The sequence below is a fragment of the Manis javanica genome, chromosome 15, assembly GCF_040802235.1.
Source record: "Manis javanica isolate MJ-LG chromosome 15, MJ_LKY, whole genome shotgun sequence".
Taxonomy (NCBI): domain Eukaryota; kingdom Metazoa; phylum Chordata; class Mammalia; order Pholidota; family Manidae; genus Manis; species Manis javanica.
Genome location: NC_133170.1, coordinates 65,620,559 through 65,643,234, shown reverse-complemented (window position 1 = coordinate 65,643,234; position 22,676 = coordinate 65,620,559). Strand labels below are relative to the sequence as shown.

General features: G+C 51.9%; 2 long non-coding RNA genes across 3 annotated transcripts in view; one reads left to right on the top strand and one right to left on the bottom strand.

Moving 5' to 3' along the window:
• Nucleotides 1–21,563, top strand: part of LOC118971659 (uncharacterized) — a 97,632-nt gene extending 76,069 nt beyond the window's left edge. Inside the window, exons 3-5 of the long non-coding RNA XR_012125784.1 lie at nucleotides 10,193–10,277; nucleotides 17,397–17,606; nucleotides 21,463–21,563. This is a non-coding gene — a long non-coding RNA (uncharacterized lncRNA). The remainder of the gene's footprint in view (nucleotides 1–10,192; nucleotides 10,278–17,396; nucleotides 17,607–21,462) is intronic.
• On the bottom strand, nucleotides 6,349–15,254 carry LOC118971658 (uncharacterized). Of its 2 annotated transcripts, none has more exons than XR_012125783.1 (2): nucleotides 14,952–15,254; nucleotides 6,349–7,644 (listed from the first exon to the last, which is right to left on the bottom strand). It is a non-coding gene; the product is annotated as an uncharacterized lncRNA (long non-coding RNA). The 2 variants fall into 2 exon arrangements; XR_012125782.1 differs by having other exon boundaries at nucleotides 6,349–6,703.
• Nucleotides 21,564–22,676: the final 1,113 nt, after the last annotated feature.

Sequence of the window (22,676 nt, the reverse complement as noted above, 5' to 3'; positions counted from 1 at the left end):
GGTGACAGCAGCCACGTTTCCCCTCTTTAGCTAAATTACTTGGCCTGACAGCATGTCCAAGTTAAATAGAGAGTGTTGGCCCCATTTAAGAGCAGTTCCTGTAAACTCCATGTTGGGGAAAAAGGTCACAGAGGAAACTCTCTGTATAAAGATGAAACCTAGCACAGAGATGCAAATGTTCAAATGCAGCAGGAGGCAGAGGAGAAGAAAGAGCAGTCCTCCTGGAGGGAGGTGAAGGACACGACAGTGGACAGTGCAGAGCAGGGAACGCTACTGCCGAGACCAAATGGAGCTTTTCCCAGGTTGGACTTTGGTCCTCACTGTGAGGTTTGAAGACATCAAGGGGCAGCTGTTCAAAGCAGAGAGTAAAAGCAGACATCTCCCAGAGCTAGCACAAGGAACACCCTGATCACTCCACCCTGCCCTGGCCTGAGGGCAGCAGAGCCACCTGTCTTCCCACCCTGAGCTGAGCCCACACCCAGCCTGAGCCACCCAGTGGGGCTTCAGCCTTGGACCAGGGAGGGGACCTGGGAGCTGTGGCCTCACACCCTCTGCCCTGCCCAGTCATCTGCCTGCCTACCTGGTGGCTGCCTTTGCCAAATGCCTGTCCCAACTGGCCCTGATGACACCCCACAAGGTCCTGCTCATGGTCGGGCCCTTCATCTGCAACCTGCTATGCAGACACCCGGCCTGGCCAGTCCTTTGTGCAGCCCTCAGGGCCCAGGGGAGCAGCAGCCTGCGGCTTCTCAGACCTGCTTGGATCTCTCCAGAGTACTGAAAACTTCCCACCTGGAAAAGCAGTGGTTCTCTCAAGCTCAGTGAATCCAGCTTTATTATGCTCCTATTGCATGTAAGGCATTATTGGGCCACTCGAAGTAAGTGAGACCAAGCTGTCTCTGGTTTCAAGAGGGGGCCAGTAACGAAGGAGGCAGAAATGGAAGGAAACCCAGAGTAATTTTCTATGAATTCTATAAAAAAGCCATAGTAGGAAGAGTAACTCTAAAGTGGGGATGGAACCAGATGCTGAAGGATATGGTGTCAGTCAGGGTCCAGGCAGGAAACAGGCGGCATGCCTGAAGTGAGGGGGTTGAGGCCGCTGGATAGAACAGCTATCTGCACAGTGCAGAGCTAATACTGGTAATTCATTGCAGTTCCCCAGCCAGGCGGCTGAGGATGAGCATGCTGATTAGCTCCAGGACTTAGAGCGAGTGCCGTGGTCGCCAGGGAGATACGGCAGCATCAGTCCCCTCCCCGCCTCACCAGGGCCCCCCAGTGGTAAGCCTGACCGGAAGCCACACGCAGAGCGTGCTGGGTTACATACAGGGTTCTGGCTCCGTGGGGAGAAAGGCTGGAGGAGCAAACGGAAGAACAGGGCAAAATGCGGGTGAGGAAAGTACCTCCCACGTGAAGCACCCCAGGTGAGGGAGGCATGAGCAAGGAGTTCCTGGCTCATTCACAGGGAGCAAGTGTCTTGTCAGGGAGCAGAACTCTGGGGGGTGAGGCCGAGAGGTGAGCGGGGACCTGGAGCACAAGGAGAACCCTCAGGACGCATCATCCACATAGAGTGTCGTGGGCTCCACTGACTAGGCCAGTCCCCTACTGCTAGTGGTCCCTTGGGGTGGCGAGCAGGGGCCTGGGAGGGTCTGCTGCGGGGAAATTCCCAGAACACCCTCCGCCGTAGTTGAGCCCCGTGCATGTGGTGACCTGGAGCCCTCAGGGTGCCCTTGAGTTGTGCCCTAGGAACTGACTCTCCTCAGGGGGTGACAGCCACATGCCACAGACTTCCCACCCAGTGCTGCCCATGAGAGCCCCCGCTTGGGGTGGGGAGGCCGCACTGCTGATTGCAGGCAAGGCCCCAGGGCAGCCGAGAACTCGTAATAATTCAGCAGGCAGCATGGAAATCAAGCTGGCGCTACTTCTGCATAAGGACAACGCATTCAGAGGTTTATGGATTATTTATTCCTTTAATTTCCCCTCAAATACTGCCATAATTCTATATTATTGGATTTTTAATGAATATTAATTTCTAAAATGAAATTCAGGGTTCTGATTTCCTAATGAATGACCAAGGGAGGTAAGGAGCCCACCTTTCTTTGGCTCTGAAGGCCCTGACTTGGGGACCCAGGTCCTAGAGACTCAGGAGGTGGGGGTCCTGGTGCAGGCTGACCCATGGGGTCTTTAGAGAAAGGAGCCCAGCCCCCAGCCTGCAAGAAGTGGGGCAGGAAGAAGGGGAGGTGAGGGCGGCAGGGATGCCTCCAGGTTGAGTGCGGCCTCAGGAGCAGTTAGTGGGGAAGAGTGCTCAGCCCTGAGGCCTGGGGTGGCTGGTTGGGCTGAGGGCCCAGCTGGGGCGCTCAGGATGAGGAGGGCAGGGAGTGTTCACTGCCTCCTGCACTGGACTGAGCCCTGCCTCTGTGGGTGCCCACCTCTCTGCTCTGAGAGGCTGACCTGCAAGGACCGTGGTGGGCTCCTGGCTCCTGGCTCTCTGGCTGTTCTTGGGTTTGGACCTGGGCATGCCAGTAGCAGGGACTGAGGAGAGGGAGGCACCCCTCCCTGAGGGGCCCCCATCCTGAAGAAGTGTGCTTAGAAAATGCGGGTGAGGAGGGGCTACCTCAGACAGGGGGACTCCCCTTGGAGAGACGCGGGTCTGAGAACAGCATGGTGGGGAGGCAGCCTGCAGGCTCCAGAAGACACAGGCAAGGTCTGGCCAGCCTGCGGACAGTGTGGACTGAGCAAGTGCAGGGGAGGGACTCGGTGACGCAGGCTCCTCATCAGTGCGCTGCCTTCCCTGGCCTGGAACCACACAGGTCCCTGGAGGCATCTCCTGGCCTGGGGTGACTCCCTTAGTTTCCAGCCTGTGAGGGACAGGGACCAGGCAGCTCTGTGCCCTCCCTGCAGGGTCTCCCTCCCACCCAGCAGCATCCCCAGAAGGATCCATGGAAATGCCTGACTTGACCCCCCAGGAGGGGCTGCCCTGGGAAATGTTAAGAAGTACCCCTTGGCCTCTAAGACATAGGTCTGAGGCTTTAGGGGCTCCAGGCACCAAAGTGGGCTTGGGGCTGCAGGGAGGCAATGTGTGATCCCCGTGCCAGAGGACTGGTGTTCCTGAGGGGCAGGCAGCACCAGGTCATCATGGGGGGCTGCTGGGGGCTATGCTCAGAGCCTCAGGCTCGTGCCAGGCTGCCAGGGCTCGGCCCCAGTGCTGCCACCCTCCAGAGGTGTGACTAGGATGTGTCCTTGAGCCTGTCTGCACCTCAGGGTCCCCACCTCCAAATTGGGGGTGATAATAGTGAGACAAGGTGGTAGCTTGAGCATGGCCTAGCATCAGGTCAGCTCAGTCAAACACATGGTTACACCCGGAGGATGCTCAGGCCCATTCCCGACCCTGCCTGGTCAGTGGGCAACAGAGCTCCTGCTTGTAATTTCAGCACGTGCCTCCTGCAAGTTGGCAGTCAGGCTCCATCCCCTGAGGTGAGATGTTGGTAGGACTGGAGGCTTTTGAGCTCCCTTTCTGCAGCAGCCCAGCCTCCCATCAGGCCTGGGCTTGTTATCCACTGGGCTCCAAAGAGCTCCTCAATTACCTGTCTTCCAAACCAGTGCTACTGAAAGCCAGGGCCTGGGCACATCACGTGGGGGCACTTGTCTAAATGCAGACTGATTCTGGACTGGGGAAGCGGGTCCTCAGATATCGCATTTCTACAGAGGTCTACAGATGTGAAGTGAGATCTCACTGTCGTATTGATTTGCCTTTCCCTGCTGATTAGTGATGTGGAACATCTTTTCATGTGCCTCTTGGCCATCTGTGTGTCTTTGGAAAAATGTCTACTCAGGTCCTCTGCCCATTTTTAAATCAGATTGTGGTGGTGGTGGTGTTATTGAGTTTCTTTATATATTTGGAATGTTAACCCCTTACCTATCACATGGTTTGCAAATATTTCCTCCCTCTCTAGGTGGCCTTTTTGTTTTGTTGATGGTTTCTCTGCTGAGCAGAAAGAAGCTGCTTAGTTTGATGTGCCCCTTGTTGATTTTTGCTTTTGTTGCCCGAGTTTTTGGTGTCATAACTGAAAACTCATTGCCAAGACCAATGTCAAGGAGCTTTTCCCCCATGTTGTCTTCTAGGAGTTTTATGGTTTTAGGTCTTAGATTAAAGTCATTAATCCATTTCAAGTTAGTTTTTGTGAGTGGTGTATGATACAGATCTAGTTTCAGAAGTTGGTGCTGTCAGTGTTCTGGACTTTGGCCATTGTAACATGTGTAGTTGTGTGTCATTTTAAGTTGCATTTCCGCTGTGACGTGAGGAGGAGCATCTTTTTGTATGCTTAGTTGCCATCTGTTTATCTTCTTTGACGAAGTGTGTGTTTAGGTCTCTGGCCCACTTATTAACTGGGTTGTTTATTTTCTTGTTGAGTTTTAGGAGTTATTTGTGTATTTTGGTGAACAGTCCTGTATCAGATGTGACTTACCTTTTCAATCACTTGACAGTGTCTTTCACAGAAGTTTTAAAATTTGATCGTCTGATTTCTTTCCTAAATTGTATGTCTAGTGTCATATCTAAAAGTCATCCAGGTTTTCTCCTAAGTTATCTCCTAGAAGTTTTAAGAGTTTTGCATTTTATAGTGAGGTCTATGATCCATTTTGAGTTCCTTTTTTGTGAAGTGTAAGAGGTCTGTGTCTCTGTGTCCAGATTCAGTCCTTTGCATGTGAATGTCCAGTTGTCCCAGCACCACTTGTTGGAAAACTGTCTTTGTTCCATTATGTTACTTGTGTTCCTGTATCAGACATTGGTTAGCCATATCACGTGGATCAGTTTCTGGGCTTTGGACTCTGTTCAGTTGGTCTGATTGTTCTTTCACCAGTACCACCCTGTCTCAGTGCTGTAGCTTGAAGTCAGGTGTCATCAGTCCTCCAATTTTATTTTCCTCTAATATCAGATGATTTTTTATCTTTGCCTCTCCATATAATCTTTACAATCAGTTTGTTAACATCCACACAATAAGTTGCTGGGATTTTCACTGAGATTGCATGACTCTCCGGATCAATGTGGGAAGAACCAACATGTTAACTATGTCGAGTCTCCCTGTTTGTAACATGGACTCCCTCTCCTTTTATTTAGTTCTTTGAGTTCATCCATCAGAGTTTATGGTTTTCCTCACATAGATCTTGTCATATGCTGTTAGATTTATACCTAAGTATTCCATTTTGGGGTTGCTAATGTAAATTACATTGTGTTTCAAGTTCTACTTGCTAAAAGTCAATCATTTCCCTGAAAAAAGTGCTGGCAAAGGCAGTCATGTAGGTGTGTATCCGAAATGTGAGGGTCGGTTTGACTGAGGAGACACATGGTCTTCTCATCCCAAGTCCCAGCCACTTGTCAAGGGCTCTGGACACATCCACACGGTCAACACACCCCTAATTAGTCACCAGCCACTGACCTGCCCTCCTGACCAGAACTCCTAGGCTCTTCTCCCAGCAGGACCCCAACTCCAGGTGTGCTGGCCCTGGCTCTCTCCATCCCTCTTCCCCTTCCTTCCCCCTTCCCAGGTCTACTCCAGGCCCTCTAGCCACCCCATTGCTGTTCTCTCCCCTGAGGTCTTTTGTCCTTTGTGTCTTCCCCATGGGGTGCCATCCAGTGTCATAGGTGAAAGATGCCACCAGTCAAAGGACTGGCAAGATGCAGAGGAAGAGGGAGGGAGAGGGGAGACAGGGAGGCAGTGAGGAGAGGGGCATGGGGTGGAGAGGGGCCCAAAGTCCCCGTCAGAGGGGCGCACACTTACTGGCAGAAGCAAGTGGTCCTTGGGCTCCCCCAGGCTGAGTGGGGGCACTGCAGGAGAGGATCCTAATCCCCTCCCAGGGAAGAGAAGCCAGTTACCATGATATTACCCATCATAGTACCTTTCTTAAAAGAGTGTCCTTGATTATCTCAGGAAATGACCCATTTTTTCCCTTTTATTGAAGTTTAGTTTACAAATAGTAAGTACAAAGCCCACTAGGTCTCCACAAAGCCACTACACCTGGGTAACCTGCTCTTAGGAGCCTTGCCAGAGAGCAGAGGACCCCACTCCCCGCCTCAGAACTAGCTCTCCTCTGAAATCCAGCAGATAGCAACTGCAGCCCGAGAGATGCCTATTAAAAGTGTCTGGCAAATATAAGAACAGCAATGGATGAGGACCCCCGAGGACCCCTCGCAGACCTGTGGCTCTGGGGTGGAAGGGTCCCCGGACGGGTGCCCGGGGTTCAACTCCAGTTCAGGCCCCCCTCGGACTGCCTCCGTCGCCCCTGAACTGATAGGATGTTGGCTCTGTTTGCTCTGCCCCACATCCTTTCATTCACAAGGACTCGTCCACCAGGAAAGCCAATTAAAAACCAACAAGATCAAAGGCATTTACTGTTACCATGCAAACATTTCAAACAGCACTGGGAATGAGCAGTTTCAGTGCTACTCCCATTAAAATTAAAGAAATTCTTGACACTCGGCTTCCATTTCCTCTGTTGGATTTTATGTTGTCTCCATGGGAACACACAGCCCTTGTGCTGAATGCTGCTCCTCCCAGGGTGGTGTCCTTTGGGTGCATCTGCCTGCTTCCCTCGCCTGTTTTGGTAGCTGGGCTGTGATGGACGGGACTGCTGTCTAGGGCAGCCTCATCTGCAGGCAGGCTTTGTGGTAGGCGAGCAGAAGCTTTGCCTAAGGGACATCTGCCCTGAATCCCTGGGGACAGAATGATGTGTCCGTGGCCCACGGTGCATACTTTGCATCTTTGCAGAGACCAAGAGCACATTTCAGCAGCTGCCTCCAGGGGCTCAGGTCCTGTGCCGGCTCTCACTCAACCAGCACACAAAGCCCTGAATTCAGTGGACAGGGGTGAGCAGTTTGTGATCAACACACCGGAAGGCAAACCCCAGCGACTCACTCCATGCTTGAGCAGAGCAGGTGCCCAGCTAATGCCTCTGACATAAATTCCATACCCCACTTGCCTTCAAAGGTAGACATTGGGATCAGGAGAGGGGCACGGCAGATGGGTTGAGAACTGGCTGACTGGGGGCCCTGGTGGGAGAGCACGCTCAGCCTGCAGCACAGTGGAGGCCCTGCCGGTCACCCTAGGGATTGGGCTGGGAAGTTGGTGCCTGTAGTCATGAGAGGCTCAGGCGAGGGGAGCTTGGGCAACGTCATGGCCAAGGGCGTGAGACGGGCATGAGCCACTCATCTGGTCTTGCAGGTCGCTGCTCGGTGGGTGGTGCTTTGCTGAATGTGCTCGCAGCCTGGAGAGCCGAGCCTCTGGGCCCTCCTTCCCTGCGAGCTGTCTCTGTCCCCCATGCTTGGCTGGGGAAACACTGGCCCCAGGCCCCAGGGGACTGCCCACAGGCACTGGGATGCTGTGTCCTTAATTGCTGCAATTCAGGGGCTGTGTGTAGTCGTCAAGGGCAATGTTGACTGTCCACCATTTCACCCTGTGTCCTGACTTTAGGATGTCACTTCTGAAACATTGAACTCACCTATTCCACTAACACGCGTAATGTTTTTTTTAAGAGACCTGCTGCCCTAGGAAACCCTCTGTAGTCCTGGGTTCAGAACTGGAGCCTCAGGCCAAGGCAGGAGAAAGAACTTCTTGGCAGGAGCAATGGGTGCATTTACAGAGGAACTTGTGGTAACTGTGTGTGTAAGGGAGGAAAATGTATGCTAAGGACACGGAGCGAGCACTGTGTGCCAGCACTGCCCCAATCACATCCACACGGGAGCCCGCAGTGAGATAAGGAGGCGGAGACCTGGGAGCAGCGTCCCCACTGCCCGTAGCTGTAGACCCAGCAGTCTGCTCCAGAATCCGGCCCCCCGCACACCCTGCTGTAGGGGCAGACCTCCAGGTTGTTACCTACAGGGTGACCTACAACTGCCAGCCACACCGATGGTCACTTGGACCTGACAGGACAGCATCTTCTCCCACAAGGAGGAAGAGGGGATGGTCCCTGGAGGGGTTCACTTTGCTTACGAAGCAGTCTCCTTAGCCAGGCCCTTCTTCCCAATCTACCTCTGGCACCCCGGGCTGGGTGAGGGCCACTTAGGGGCCCCTAGAGGCACAGATACCCCCTCTCCAGCTGTTTCCATTGGGTGGCCTGCCCCTTCTCACGCTGGTCTCTAGTGCTTTACTGCCTCAGCACACCCCAGTTTTTATTGCTCACGGTTCAGGAGGTGTCTGAGTCAGGTCTTATAGCATTTGTTGAGGATTTTTCCATCAGTATTCATAAGGGTTTTGGTCTATACTTTTTCCTCCCAGCTTTATTGAGATATAATTGACATGTAACATTGTGTAGGTTTCTGGTGTTCAGTGTGATGATCTAACACACATATATACTGCGAAATCATCACCACAGTAAGACTGGCTTACACATCCTTCATCCCATGTAATTACCATTTTGTTGTTCTTATGGTGAGAACATTAAAGATGAACTCATGGCAGCTTCAGGTACGTGATGCGGTGCTCTTCTGACATCCCTGAACTTATACTCATTTTATAACTGAAAGTTTGTACTATTTGGTCCATGTCTTCCCACCTGACAACAACCACCACTCTCCTCTCTGTGTTTGATGTTTAAGATTTCACGCAGAGGTGAGGTCATGTGGTGTTTGTCTGAGAAATGTCCAGTGTTTCCTTACTAATTTATTATGTGGATAATCTGTCCATTGTGGAAAGTGCTGTATTGAATTCCCCTACTATTGTTTCTCTTACTCCCTTCAGATCTGTGAATATTTGCTTAATATGATTGGGTGCTGTGGTGCAGGGTGCATGTATTTTTGTAATTATCTCATCATCTTGGTGAATTGACTCCTTTATTATTATTTCATGATCTTGTTTTTTTCTCGTTACTCTGACTTAAGTCTGTCTGGGCCAATGTAAATACTGCTACTACCCTTGCCCTCCTATCGTTTCTGTTCATGTAGAGTATCTTTTTCCATCCCTTCAGTGTAATCTATGTGTGTCCCTGAGGCTGAAGTGAGTCTCCTGTAGGCAGCATTGTGGCATCTTGTTTTTTACCCAAATAGCCACTCTGTGCCTTTTGACTGGAGAATTTAATCCATTTACTTTTAACAGAGTTATGATAGGTAAGGGATTACTATTGCCATCTTGTTTATTGTTTTCTGGCTGTTTTGAAGTTCCTTTGTTTCTTTTCTCTCTCTTGCTCTCTTCTCTTTCTTTGTGAATTGCTATTTCCTGTAATGGTATATGTTGATTCCCTTCTCTTTACTGCATGTGTATCACTGTAGGTTTTTGTTTGTGGTTATCCTAATTCTTACTAGATCCATCTTACAGATATAGAGGCTGTTTTAAACTGGTAACATTGATTGGATACAAAACTCTTATCTTTTAACTCCTTCCATACCTCCACCCGTGCCACATTTTATGTTTTGATGTCATACTTTATATCGGCATCTGTTAATTCATTATTGTGGCTACAGCTGTTTTCAATACTTCCATCCATTGGCCTTTATACTAGAGGTGACTGGTGTGCACAGACCACCACATTAGAGCACTGTCTATGCTTACCTTTTATCTTTCATATGTTTTCATGTAACTAGTTAGCATCCTTTTGTTTTGTCTGATGTGTTCCTTTCAGCAGCCACAGTGCTGTGGTGGCAGGGGTCTGTTCTGTTACAGATACGTAGATAGTCGTGGGGCTAGGGTAGGCATCAAGGGCCAGGGACAGCTGCCTGTGCCTTGGAGCTGCAGGGGCGCCAGCTGTCAGCATGCTCTCCCATGGCTGCACACTGTCCACTGGGAACACTCACAGCAGTGGAGGTCAGTGAGGGGCATCAGGTTGGCAGTGTGTGCAGTGCACAGGTGCAGAGGCTAGTCACGGGCATCAGCCTCAGGGGTCTTGGCTGGTGTCCTGCACAGGTGCAGCCCGAGGCCTGGGTGGTGTGGTGCTGTTTGGGGGTGGAGGGGAGGAATGGGGAGGGGCTCAGGCAGCTAGTGTCACAAATGCAAATACCTGTGTAGAAAGCTGATGAAATTTGTGAGGGAGCTGTGCTGGCTGTTAGTGCCTTCTTCGGTGGCGAATGTTGCCGGGGCCACGTGACAGCAGGTTCCTGGGCACCACAGTCACCTTTTAAAATGCAGTAGTGTTCACGAGTGCAGCTATCTGGTCCTGGCTGCCCTCTTTTCAGAGGTTTTCATTACTGGTACAATCTCTCCCCTTGTTACAGGTCTGACCAGATTTTCTGTCTCTTTCTGAGTCAGTGGTGGACGTCTGTGTGTCCTAGGAAGCTGTCCAGTTCACAGGCATAGCAGGTTGGTGTATGCTGTTGATTGCCCTCTCTAATCCATTCACCTCTGTAAGGTAAACAGTGGTGTCTGCACCTTCCTTCCTGGTGTCGAGGGTTGATTTTTTCTGTGCCCAGTGTCCCTTAGTCCACTGCAGTCACTATTCTTTTTGATGTTTGAACTAACCCATCTCTGTCCAATGAGAGGCCCACCATGCCAATCCGTGTCCTGATGGCAGAATCCCCCGAGCCCTGTGTAGCTGCTGTGCTCTAGACCTTGGCAAGACCCCTGCTTCTCACACACGTTTCCTGCCCTGCCCTGGATCAGTCCTTCAAATGGGTCAGCAACTTTCCAGACCCAGAGTTTGTGTGTATGTAATGCACCCCTGGAGAGCTTGCCCAGTGTCCCTTTGTCTTCCTGTTGATATTGAGTCTTTAGGTCTTGGATTAAATGTCACTTCCTCAGGGACACCCTCACTACACCTTCAGATTTGTCAAATTCTCATTTCAGTACTTTATCTTGGTGGCATTTATCCTAAGTGCCTGTCAGGTAGTTATTTAAAGTCCAGACTTGCTCATATGAACAATCAGCTGGGTTTGGGCCTTTCAGTGCTGCTGTGTGACACTGGATGAGGACTTCTGTTAAGAAGCCGCAGAGCATGTGATAAAGAGATGGTGGTCCTGGTGACAGTGTGAGCCCCAGCTGTGCTGGCCCTGTACTCACATGGCCTTTCCGAGTGTGCAAGCTAAGATGAAAGAGAAAGTGGAGCCCTGTTTGCTCAAGCCAGCAAGAATCAGGTTTAAGCCACTTCAGCCAAGAATCTGAGCTTATAAAATTATCTTCTCCAAGCCTTTTAGGGTTTTTGTCCCTGCCACGTGTTACCCTGACAACCACACATATTGTAATGAGCAAGTTCCCTGAATAAAGGAGGTGGATGTGGCTTATGGTATTTGTCTCTCCTGGGCTTAGTTTCTCCAGCCATTACAGACATCCAGATGTTTCAAAGATCCCAAATGACCAGATGTTAACGTTAAAAAGGATGGCCTATCTGAGGGGAATTAAAACCCTATATTCACATGGAGCAGTGCAGGGAGAGCCAGATAGGTGTGTCTACACTGACCTGGGACATGTTGCTAGTTCACTCAGTGTGTACTGTGTCTAGCCCAGGAAATCTTTCCAATTTCCTGGTGTGTCTACAGTGACACAGATGTCTGATTTCCCAGGTCTGCCCACCTGAGCTGGGATATCAGTGATGACCAGATGAGTCTACTCTGACCCAGAGTGTCTCCCTTATACCCCAGGTGTGTCTGCTTTGATGTGGGTGCTCTCCCTAATTCCACAGGTGTGTCTACATTCACCTGGGATGTTTCAGTAATTCCCCATACGTGTACACTGACCTAGAGCATGTTCCCAAGTCTCTGGTTTCTCTACCCTGATCTCATAGAGACATCACAGATCAGAACAGACATACCCAGAGAACTAGGGAGACATCTCAGAGATTAGGGAGACCTCACTGGTCAAGGCAGATTACCTGGGGAAAGAGAGAGTCATCACTGAACAACAGACACACTTTGGTAATTAGGGAGACTCCTCAGGTGAGATTAGATACATCTGGGAATAAGACATCTCCAGTTAGTGTCAGAACATCTGTGAAATTATGTCCACATTCTCAGTGGACACATCTGAGAAATAAGGGATACATCCTAGGTTATGGTAGACAAGCCTGAAGAACTAAGAGACATCTAAGGTTAGTGCAGACGAACCTGGAGAATGAGACACCCCAAGTCAGAGAAGATACTCCTAGGGAGCCAGGGAGACCTCTTTGGTCAGAGCAGAAACACCTAGGGCAACAGGGTCATGCTGATCATGTTAGACTCACCTTAGAATCAGAGAAACACTCCTGGTCATGTTAGGCAATCCATGGTCCCCAAGGAAATATCCCACATTAGGGAGGACACTTCTGATGAAATAGGGAGACCTCCCAGGTCAAAACAAACACGCCTGGGGAAGTAGGAACCCAGGTTAGGGGAGAAGCATCTGGGGAAGTAGGGGGACTTCAGAGATGAGAGTAGACAAATCTGAGACACTAAGTTCCCCACAGGCCTTGGTGGGAAGGTGCAGGAAGCCTCCTGGCTGCAGCTGAGATGCAAGGAGGGCTGTCTGAGACCCAGGCTGGTCTTGCTGCGACCATTGCCCCAGCTCACCTCCCTTCTACTAGGGCATGGCACCCCCAGTTTTCTGGCCAGGGGCATGAAGCTCCTTCAGGGAGAAGGGCTCTGTCTCTTCCCACAGCAGCAGGACCTCCTTGTCTGCAGGCACCTTGCCCCAGGCTGCTTTGCCTCCTCAGCAGGCTTCATGGAGGACGGCAGGGTCAGCACCAGACATGTGGTCAGTGCAGGGCCAAGCAAGCTGGGAGACACTGCAGGCTCAGTGTGCGCAGGGTAACAGAGACACATCCCTGGCTGGTGTGGACTCACTTAGGGTTAGCATAAATAAAACGGGAAGAAGGAAGTCAACCAGGTCAGTGTAGACACAGCAGAGGCATTACTGAGACATCCCAGGCCAGTATAGACACAACAGGTGTACTAAGGAAATGGCCCAGGAAGTGCAGACATAAGGGAACTATGGAGAAACCCGAGGTAAATGTTCACACACTAGGGGGCAAAGGAGACGTCTTTGGTCAGCGCAGACATGTGGGAACTAGGAGACATCTTGATCAGTGTAAACCTCCATCTGCAGTGTAGACACACTAGGAGAACTGGGGTCAGTGCTAAAAACTAGGGGACTAGAGTGATCTCAGGATGGTAGACACACGAAGGGATCTAGGAAGAAACATCAGAGTAGTAGACATACCATAATACTAAGGAAACATCTCAGGTCAGTGTTGACGCACTAGCTAACTAAGGGGACAACTGAGGCTGGTGTAGACACACCAGTGACCAAGGAAACTTCCTAGGTCAGTGGAGACACCTCAGGTCAGTGTAGACATACCAGGAAACTAGCCAGATACACCAGGCAGTGTAGAAACTGCAGACAACTATGTAGACATCCATAGTAGTGTAGATCCATTCAAGGTGCGTGGAGACCCAGTAGATGAATTAGGGATCAGCATAGATGCTACAGGATATTAAGAGACACCTTGAGTCAGTGTAGACACTGTAGGGGAAGTAGGGAGATATCTCAGGTGGCCTGTGCTGTGAGATGTGCGACATGGACTGTCCCACTCTGGGCAATCAATGCATTTAAGTCACAGAAGATGAATGAAGATACCAGCATGCCTAGAGGTATCCTGAGGATGTGGAGGAATCAAAAACAAAAGCCATTTGAGGCGGGGAGAAATTAATTTGACATGTTACCACACACAGCTAGGAGGACTCATTAAAGCTGAGTGAGAATCAAAGATGACCCACCAGGAGGGAATAAAGAACCTAATGGAAAATGGGACGCACAGGGTCGTGCCACACTGACACCAGCTGTAAGTGACACACTGCAGCTGGCAGGGAGGGGGCCAGGGACGATGGACAGCCACGAGGGAAGCAACTCCTGGTGGAGTAAGTCTAGGCCACTCCCAGACTGTGCCACTCCCCGACTCAGTTCCCACGTGTTGGTCACAAACCATCCAAAAGTGTGGCCGCCTCAAGCATCACGACGCATTATCTGCCACACGCTGTGGTCAGGGTTCAGGTGGCCCCAGTGCTGGCTGTTCTGCAACCCATGGCCTTGGCTGCGGTGCTGGAGGCTGGGCTGAGCTGGGAGGTTCAGGAAGGTTTCTGCACCTGCCACACTGTCCTCAGTACCACAGAGGACAGCTCCAGTGACCCACTGCCAAGGTCCATCCACTTCCATGGGGAGAACCGGGGAGAAGCACCCATCAAGTGAGTGAAGGCTATCAGGTGTGGCTCCCGTCTTACTGAGGGGCGGTTCTGACCCACGGAGCTTGGGGCTGTTTCTCCCTGACTTTAGGCCGCCTGGACCTCCAGTGGTGGAACCATCTGACCTTGGGGGACTTCAATTAACCTTATCAAATCTCCAGGCTCCCTCCCTCTGCCACTCTTTTTGATCTCAGCTGGGAGCAAAGGAGACTTGAGACATTCTGAGAAATACAGTGATTCGCTAATTTCCGAGAAGTAGCAGAAAAACTCCGGTCTAGGGAATTTAGGAAGCTGGCTGCGGGCTCCATCTACTGCTGGACGCTTACTGTGCATCTGACCAAGTGGCAGTTTATTCTGGGTGTGACTGGGCCCACAGCTCTATCACGGCTGCTCCTGGCTCCTCCCACCCTCTCCCGAACACCCGGCACTGCTCCCCCTCCTCCGGCCCAGTTCCCCTCTCCCACTGCTCCGCTCCCGCCCTGATCTCCCTCCTCCTGCCCTGCTCCGCCCCAGCCCTGCTCCCCATCCTCCTGCCCTGCTCCGCCCCCCTCCCTGCCCCCCTCCCTCTGCCTTGCTCCCCCGCCCTGATCTCCCTTCCCCTGCCCTGCTCCGCCCCCGCCCTGATCTCCCTCCTCCGGCCCTGCTCTCCCTCCTCCAGCCTTGCTCCCCCCTCTGAACCCCACTCCTGCTCCCCTCCTCCTCGGCCCTGACTGCCCCTCCCACCCGGCTCCCCCCCTCCTCTCCCGCCTGGCTCCTTCAGCTAGAGCCTCAGCCTTTCTTCTCCCCCACCTGCCTCCCCTCCCGGCTCCTCAGCAGCAGGGAAACATACCTGAGGCCAATCCAAGCTGAAAACCTCTCTCTGCCACACACCCCCGGCAGCTGCCGGCCACACTGCTTCTCCCCCCCAGACAGCCGGTCGGGGAAGTGGGAGCAGCAGGACGTCTTAACGCTTCATCTAGGGACTTCCCTTCCCTTTCCGGTCCCTGAGTGGCCCCCACGCCCTTCCTCCTGGCCGCGCCCCCACCTGACCCACCCCGTCCTGGACCCGCCCCAACCCGACCCCGCCTTCTTCCACCCCGGCCCTGCTATCCGGTCAGGCCCCGCCCCTGCGCGCTGCGCCTCTCAGTGCAGAAGGTCCGGCCACGTGGGTCCGGCAGAGCTCAACTCCCTAGGCCGGGGTCTGCACCGGCCTCAGCGAGGATCTGAAGCCCCCTCGCCGTGTAAGGCCGTGGGATCCTGATTTCCTCCCCTGGCGTCCTGCTCCCTTTTGTTGGCCTAATCGCGGCCACCCCGTGTGGACAGATGTGGTGCTGTGGAGTTTGCCTTCACAGCCTGCCATGTGAGGCATGTGACCGCCAAAGGGTCAGGTGACTGCCCTGGCATCCAGTGGAGGAGCACCTCTGGCCCCGCCTCAGCGTCTGGTGGGCACCTCCTGGACAGGACACTCTTGGAAAGGGGATGTCACTGCAGGCCTGGGCGTCCAGGATGGCTGAGGCCCAGCCACACGTGGGGCCCTCAGCCCCAGGGACCTGCCCTAAGCTGCTGGCTCCTCTGGGTCCTCTCCCTGCACAGTACCCCTGAGCCCACTCCTCACAGTTTCTCTCACCCACCTGTGCCAGGGCTCCCTGCACCTAGGATGGGCCTTGTGCTCCATGGGTGCCTGTTAACAGGGTTAGGTTAACCGCCGACAGGAGGGCAGCTGGACCATGATAGCAAAAGGCCCCAGACCAGTGGAGATGCCAGAGTTAGGGCTCAGACTGTCCCTGCCTCCCAGGATGGCTTCCAGGGCACAGGCCTGACCTCTGGCTCCAGGGTTAGCCAGCTCCTGCCCAGGGTTTGGCCGAAGAGAGCCAGAGGCAGGAATGTGCAAACAGAAGGGGGCAGCAGGACAGGTCCCCTCTCCCTCTGTGACCACTCTGGTGGTGGCATCTCTAGGCCTCTGGCTCCTGCCCCTGCTGGGGGTCCACTGACCGGCTCTGTGGCACCAGCCTCCCATCCTCAGCCTGGGGCATTGAAGTGCCCTGCTGTCTCACTCTGGGTCATTGGCCTTGCAGTCAGGTCCCAGGTGGGCTGAGAGCTCAGAGGTCTGCCCTTTGCTGACTCACACCTGGAGGTCAGAGCCCAATCTGTGGAGGGCAGCTGGGGAGGATGGGTGCTACTGCTTTACATCACCAGTCGGTGCAGGGTCACATGACAGCTGTGAGCTGAGCAGGTCCAGATCACCCAGGGTGGAGCATGAGGAGCCAGAGGGCCCACCTCTTCCACATGTCCAGGACTCAGTCTCTCCAGGGTCTGAGGCCACCTGGCTCCAGGTGCTGAGGGCAGGCCTGGCCTTCCCTCCTCATCCATGCCTGCCACAGCCAGGCCAGGTGGGCTTAGGGCTGGTGCCACAGCACTGAGGCATCTGTCCTGGGCCAGCAGGGGCCACAGGACAGGCCCTGATTTGTGGGTGATGTGCAACTTCTCCCTGTTTCTAGATGGTACCTGGTCTTCCCAGCAGAATTCCCAGACATTTCAGAATCCTAGTTTTTCACACTAATCAGCTCTCAGGGCAGTTAGGCTTTGAGCACAGGCTCAGAGGGCAAGGCTGGCAGCAATCCTTGCAAAGGTGACTTGGCAGGAAGTGAACTCTGCCCCAGCCCCTGGGAGAGCAGGTGAGTCTGAGTGGTCCCTGGTCCTGGGCAGGAAGAGCTCACAGAGGACGCGGCACCTCTCAGGGGCTCGTGCTAATCTCATCTGAGAGGTGGAAACATCACAACTAGGAGGAAAAGAAAAATATTCATTTTACAGAAATTGGATCAAGATTTCTAGCATAGCTTGGAGTCCAAGTTAAGATAGAAAGTGAACATTAGCTTTTTTCTTGCTAAACTTAAAAGTTCAGAATTCGTGTTCCCAAATAATTTGTCATAAAAGTTGTCTCTTAGGTTAAAAGCCTCTTAGAATTTGTTCTTAATTTTCAAAAAGCATGACAGATCAAAATGACTATTAAGAAATGACTCAAGTTAGATTGTGTACTCAATTACCTAAAGGTCAGTGTCCCTCCGAAAATGAATCAGGTATGCTATGCTAGTTGTAAAAATAAACCCAAGTGAAAAACCACATGGGCAAAAACAATCACCACTAATGGTCGTGCAGTAAACTATCTATGCTGTCAACTCATCCTCGGTCCCAAGGAAAACAAGCTGAGTTCACAGCTGAACCAATCAGCAAAAGCAAATGAATTAACAGGGTCTTGGTTACTGCCTTCCTCACTGGTGATTTTCTTCCGATGTAGACTTGTGTGTGGCTGGCTATCATGACTAAAGACACTGAGGACAGAACATTCCAGAAGGTTGTGGTGCCTGCACAGGGTTGGCTGCATCTGCCTTCCATCTCCTGTGCAGTCGTGGGTCCCACCGAGGGGATACAGGAGAGTCTGAGCTGATTGGTGCAGCTGCCCAGCCCCTGGAGCCCTCCTGAGACCCGCCTACCATCAGAGCCACAGGTGAGGTTGCTCAAGAGGTCAGAGGTCAAGGGGACAGCTCAGTCAGGAGGGATGTCAAGGAAGCCACTTCTCCAGGCCCTCCTTTCCGGGGCTTCTCCAGTTAGGATCAAAGGCTACACAAGCCTTCACAGCCTGCTGGAAAAGCACAGGGTAGAAACTTTGCATGAAAACCACTCATTTCCTCCTGTAGAATTGCTTTAATTCTAGTTTCTGAATCTGCTTGAAATATAGCCTAATTAGACCACTGTAATGATGCATTCCAAACCCCAGACAGAACAGCAGTTCCTATCTGTCTTTTGCTCCCATATAAATGCTCCCGTACCCTTTATAATCCTGCAGTAACTGCATATGTGGTGGTGGGGAAGTGGTTATTGATATACCATCATTACAAACATTTATGAGGGCTCAGGGCTCTGCTAGGAGCCAAGAAACCAAGGACAGGAAGGGAGCATCTGCCTTCATGGGGCTAAGTACAGCTGGGAGGGAGCAGCGCCATCACCAGAGCAAAGGCTTGGAGAAGGGGGTGGGGAAGGATCAGATCAGGAAAAGCAGAGGGCTGGTGGTCACTTGGTGGTTCATCAGAGCAGAATGGAAGTTCCGGGGAGTGGTCTTCAGGTCGTGGGACCTGTGGGCGACAGGATGCTATAAAGGCTTTGGTGGAAATGGCATTTCCAAAATATCAGTCCACTGATGTGGCAGGAAGGTGGTAATGACCACAGAGTTCAGAACCTGACTCTTCATGGCCCCCTTATTTCTCTGTTCCAAATGTTTTCAGGCTAGGAAGACTGAAGCTGGGGTGTGAGGGACAGAGCTGGGTTATCAGTTAGGCCTCTGCTTGTCAGTGACAGAACCAAATTTAAACTGGCTTAAAAAAAGGAGTTAATTTGCCCACTTAACTGAAAAGTATAGGGTTTTCCTTCAGGTATGGCTGGATCTAGGTGCTCAGGCGATAAAGGCAGGGTCTTTTCTCTCCTTCACCGTGACTGTCTGTGTGTAAATAGGCCTCCCATGGAAAGCCAGCATGGGGGGACAAGGACAGTCCTTCTCTAAAACAGATGGACAGGCATCTCCATCACCAAGGACAAGAGGTCCCTCCCTGTCCTGGAAACAGAGAACAGGGAATGTGTGACTGACTGCAGTGAGAGCATGACAACACGCCAGAGCAGCTTGGTCCCCAGTGTCCCCAGCAGCAGGACTGAGCAGACATCTCCCAGCCCTGAGGAACCAAGGAGAGAGAGCTCCTCCTGGCCCACGGCATGCATGGCATCAGGACAGGGCAGACTGAGATCCTGACCCAGAGGCTCTGGCTCCCCACACCCTGCAGCCTGCTGCTCCCTCCACTTCCCTCACAAGAGGGATCTGCTTCTCATTCTTTTGTTACTTGTTACCCCTAAGCCCCCAGCACTCTACTCTGTGGAGCTGGATCATGAAGGTTCAAACCTTCTGCTGCAGGGCTTCCTTCTAGATGGATGTTTCCAAAGACACACGCAAGCTCCCCAAGATGGCCGAGAAGTGACGTGCAGTCACACACACACCTCCATGCAGAGCTGCTTCCACTGAAGGAGTTACACCCACACTCACTCTCCCACACATCCACCCTACCCCCCACACCTACACTCCCCAGCTCATACACACCCACACCCACATTCACAACTGTTTCTAAATGTTTAGAAAGGATCCCAACCCTTGTCTTAGAACACCAGAGTGTTTTATGATCTCTTAGAGAGTTAGTGGTGTTTTAAATACTCAACAAAGAGTTTGCAGCTTGTAAAGAGGATTTCAAACGGCTTTCTGTATGATGTGTTGGCTTTCTGACTTGATGTCCTCACCAGGCACAAACTTCTTTTTTACATCTGAAAAAGGGTTTGTCCCTCATCTGCTGAGGGCACTGTTCTCACCAAGGTAAAATCACCTTCTCTGCATGTTGCTGGGGTTGCATGAGGTTGCCATTCTAAATTAGGGCTCCAGTTACAAAGCAGAGCCTCTCTAATAAATGGTTTCAGGTTCTAAGTGTATAATTATGGTGTTTTTACTAATTGCACAATCAAGGCAGGTGATCATACCATTAAGATATGACATTTTACTCATTCTGCAGAGCCATTTGTAGGTGATAATGAACTTCTGGGCCTGGGAATAGTGGGGCTCCTGAGGTCACGTTTGGGGCAGAGGGACAGTTTGTAGTGATCAAGTGTACCTGGGAACTGGGAGCTCCAGCTGGTTTGGAGGCATTCTCAGTTGACACAGGCATCCTTCCACCTAGTAATATGTGACAAACATCCCCTTTATTCTAATTGCTTGAATCCCAGTTAACGGCCAAGGGCTCTCATCTAATGACGGGTAATGGGACTTCATGACGCCAACACTGACTTGCGTGTCCTCCTTCGATGCTCTGAGAGCTGTACTGTCCATGTGGGGTCTTCTCAGGGGTGCCCTGCCCGCCCTCATGGCTAATCCAGCTCTGGCACCTGACTGAGATCCAGGAGGGGGACGAGGGGTCATGGGGAGGCCCAGGGGCACAGGCTGAAGGAGGAAACCCCCACCCCAGGTCCTGACTTACACCAAATCCTAAGTCAAGCAGGGGACACACCAACACATTCATTCCTCTGCCCTCCCAGGGCTGGCTCTGCGAGCTAGGAATTCTGTGGGATTTCATCTTCTGTGTAACCTTGTGGAAGCTGGTGCACAATCACACTGGGCCAGGTCAGGCCCCGCGCACAGAGGCTGGCATAGGTGAGCTCCTGAGGGCCGAGCTGGAGGCCCCAGCATGCCCCTTACTCACTCCTCCAGGGGTCGGCCTCAGGCACACGTGTCTTGAGCCCAGCAGCTGCCCTGGCAGGTACTCCCAAAACCATTTCTGAAGGAAAAGAAATTTTAGGAGATTAAATGCAATGGTCATGGGCTTGTATCACTTTTCCTCCCTTATTTAACATGGTGAAAATGTAATTACATCCTTTATGGGAAATCTCATGCCCTTTAATGGCTATCACCAGCTACAGTGTGACACGGTTTTGGACATTTGTGTCTTTTCACAGTGTTTCTGCAGAAAGAACCCAGCATGTGTGTGAAATTCCATTTCCCATCAGCGACGGGACATGCACAGGGATGAATGAGCCTGTGGATGCAAAGGGGTGGCCACAGGCCCCGCTCCCATCCCTCCCACAGCAGCGGCTCCAGGGCTGCAGGGGTGACAAGGGGATGAGGGAAAGCAAGGGGCAGTGTCCTGACCGGGGAGGAGCAAAGACCATTTTTGACAATGTCCTTTTTAGCAGAAGCTCAGATGCAGAGAGGGAAGGTTTCCATGGAGTTGTGTTAATAGTGGAGAAATAAAAGTGCTTTATTTATCGTGAAAAGGAATTTCTTCTAAGCCTTGCCTGGAATTTCCTTTTTAGTGATGAGAATAAATCATTAAATTAGATTTCATGATCTCTGTTGAGATTTCTCTTCAAGTCCATGGGGGTTACTCTCTGGGGCCCTGTCCTGTCACCCATGGTTCAGGGACCGCCTATGTGAACAAGCCATGCAGGCTGCTCTGTGGATTCCCATGCCTGTGGGTTGGTAGGATGCAGGGGGGTGCAGTCTTTGGGATTTGCACTCCCCAGGAGGCTCCCTGTGCTGCCTCCCCCAACCCCCAGGGTACAGGCCCCACCTTCCATTAGTGTGTGTGAATTGGGGACCCTGACTCTTTGAATATTTGTCCAAGTCAGACATTTTTAAAACATAATTCTCTTGAGATAAAATCCTTAATAAAAAAGGGAATTAATTTGTTCTGAAGGCAAGCATAAATTGTCTGGGGATTGCTCACTCGTTATTTTAGTCCATGGGTGAAAACCTGAGGCAAATGAAAGCTCTCACACAGACAGGACCGTGACTCACCCGGCATCTGACCTGCATCGAGACGCCTGCTGTCCAGTCTAACTACTGTTCTGATTGAGTTTTTCGTGGTCTCTGCTGTGCTGGTGAGAATGATGTACATGCATTTCACAAAGATGGGAAAATTCAGGGGACGTTCTCACTAAGAGAGGTGCCCAGGGAGGAGGGTGCCAGGAAACAGAGCCAAATTTAAAAAGCTTCCCATTTGTCTGGTTGCATAAGTAATGGGCATTAATGGCACAGAAGAGGAGATCAGAGAATATTGGGGGGTCAAAGGAAAAGGAAAAGCACCATCCCTAATTCTATCAGCAGAGACTCACCCCTGCTCACAATACTGCATTCTTTTCAGTTTCCAGTTTTTAACTTTGTCTAAAGAAAAGCACCCATACAATGCATGTAACACATATGACTTCTTTATAGCTAAGTGGGACCACATCTTAAATATATCCATCATTTAATGTCCTGCAGCCCCTGCACACGAGTAACCAGGTCTGCTAGCCACTTACTCTTCAGAGTGCGCCACCAAGCACCATTCCCTCCTTTGGTCCCTCAGGATTCCCTTGCGCTTGAGCACACTCTGAGATGCAATGAGTGTCCCTAGGTCCTATGCCTGCCCTTTGGCGTGACCCCTGGCAGTGAGTGGGCACCGTGGGAACACCCAAGACCCTATTCAAGGCTGTGCATGGACACCCAGAAACAGTGGCTGCATTTAGGAGGAAGACGGTGCTGGGGCCCACCAGGGGTTTTCAGGCTGCAGGGACCAGGCCCTTGCCCCCCATCGCCACTCTCTCAATTGTCCCCTCTCTCTCAGCAGGGGGAATGCCAGGGCAGGAGCTGGGCAGCGTCCCCTCCTCAGGCTCCAGGGTGGAACCCTGCTCTCCTGCTGCAGACAGTGACCAGTGAGGCTCCTGGGGCAGGCTCCTGATAAGGGACACAGCCATGTATGTGTCTCTCCTGGGTTTTTTCTGCAAAGCTCCTCACACCTCTACCCCCACACTACTCTGAGCTTGTCTGAGTTCCCTTAGAATTCACTAAATTACATTTTTTACATCAATCATAACATTGGCTCAAGATACAAAATAAGTCCAGTTACAGGAAATACGGAAATGTGCATTTTGGCGCACCTGACTAGAAGCCCATGCAGCCTGTGTTGGGGCCGGTGGCCCTTTAGGTGTGGCAGCAGGGAAGAGGCAGCCGAGG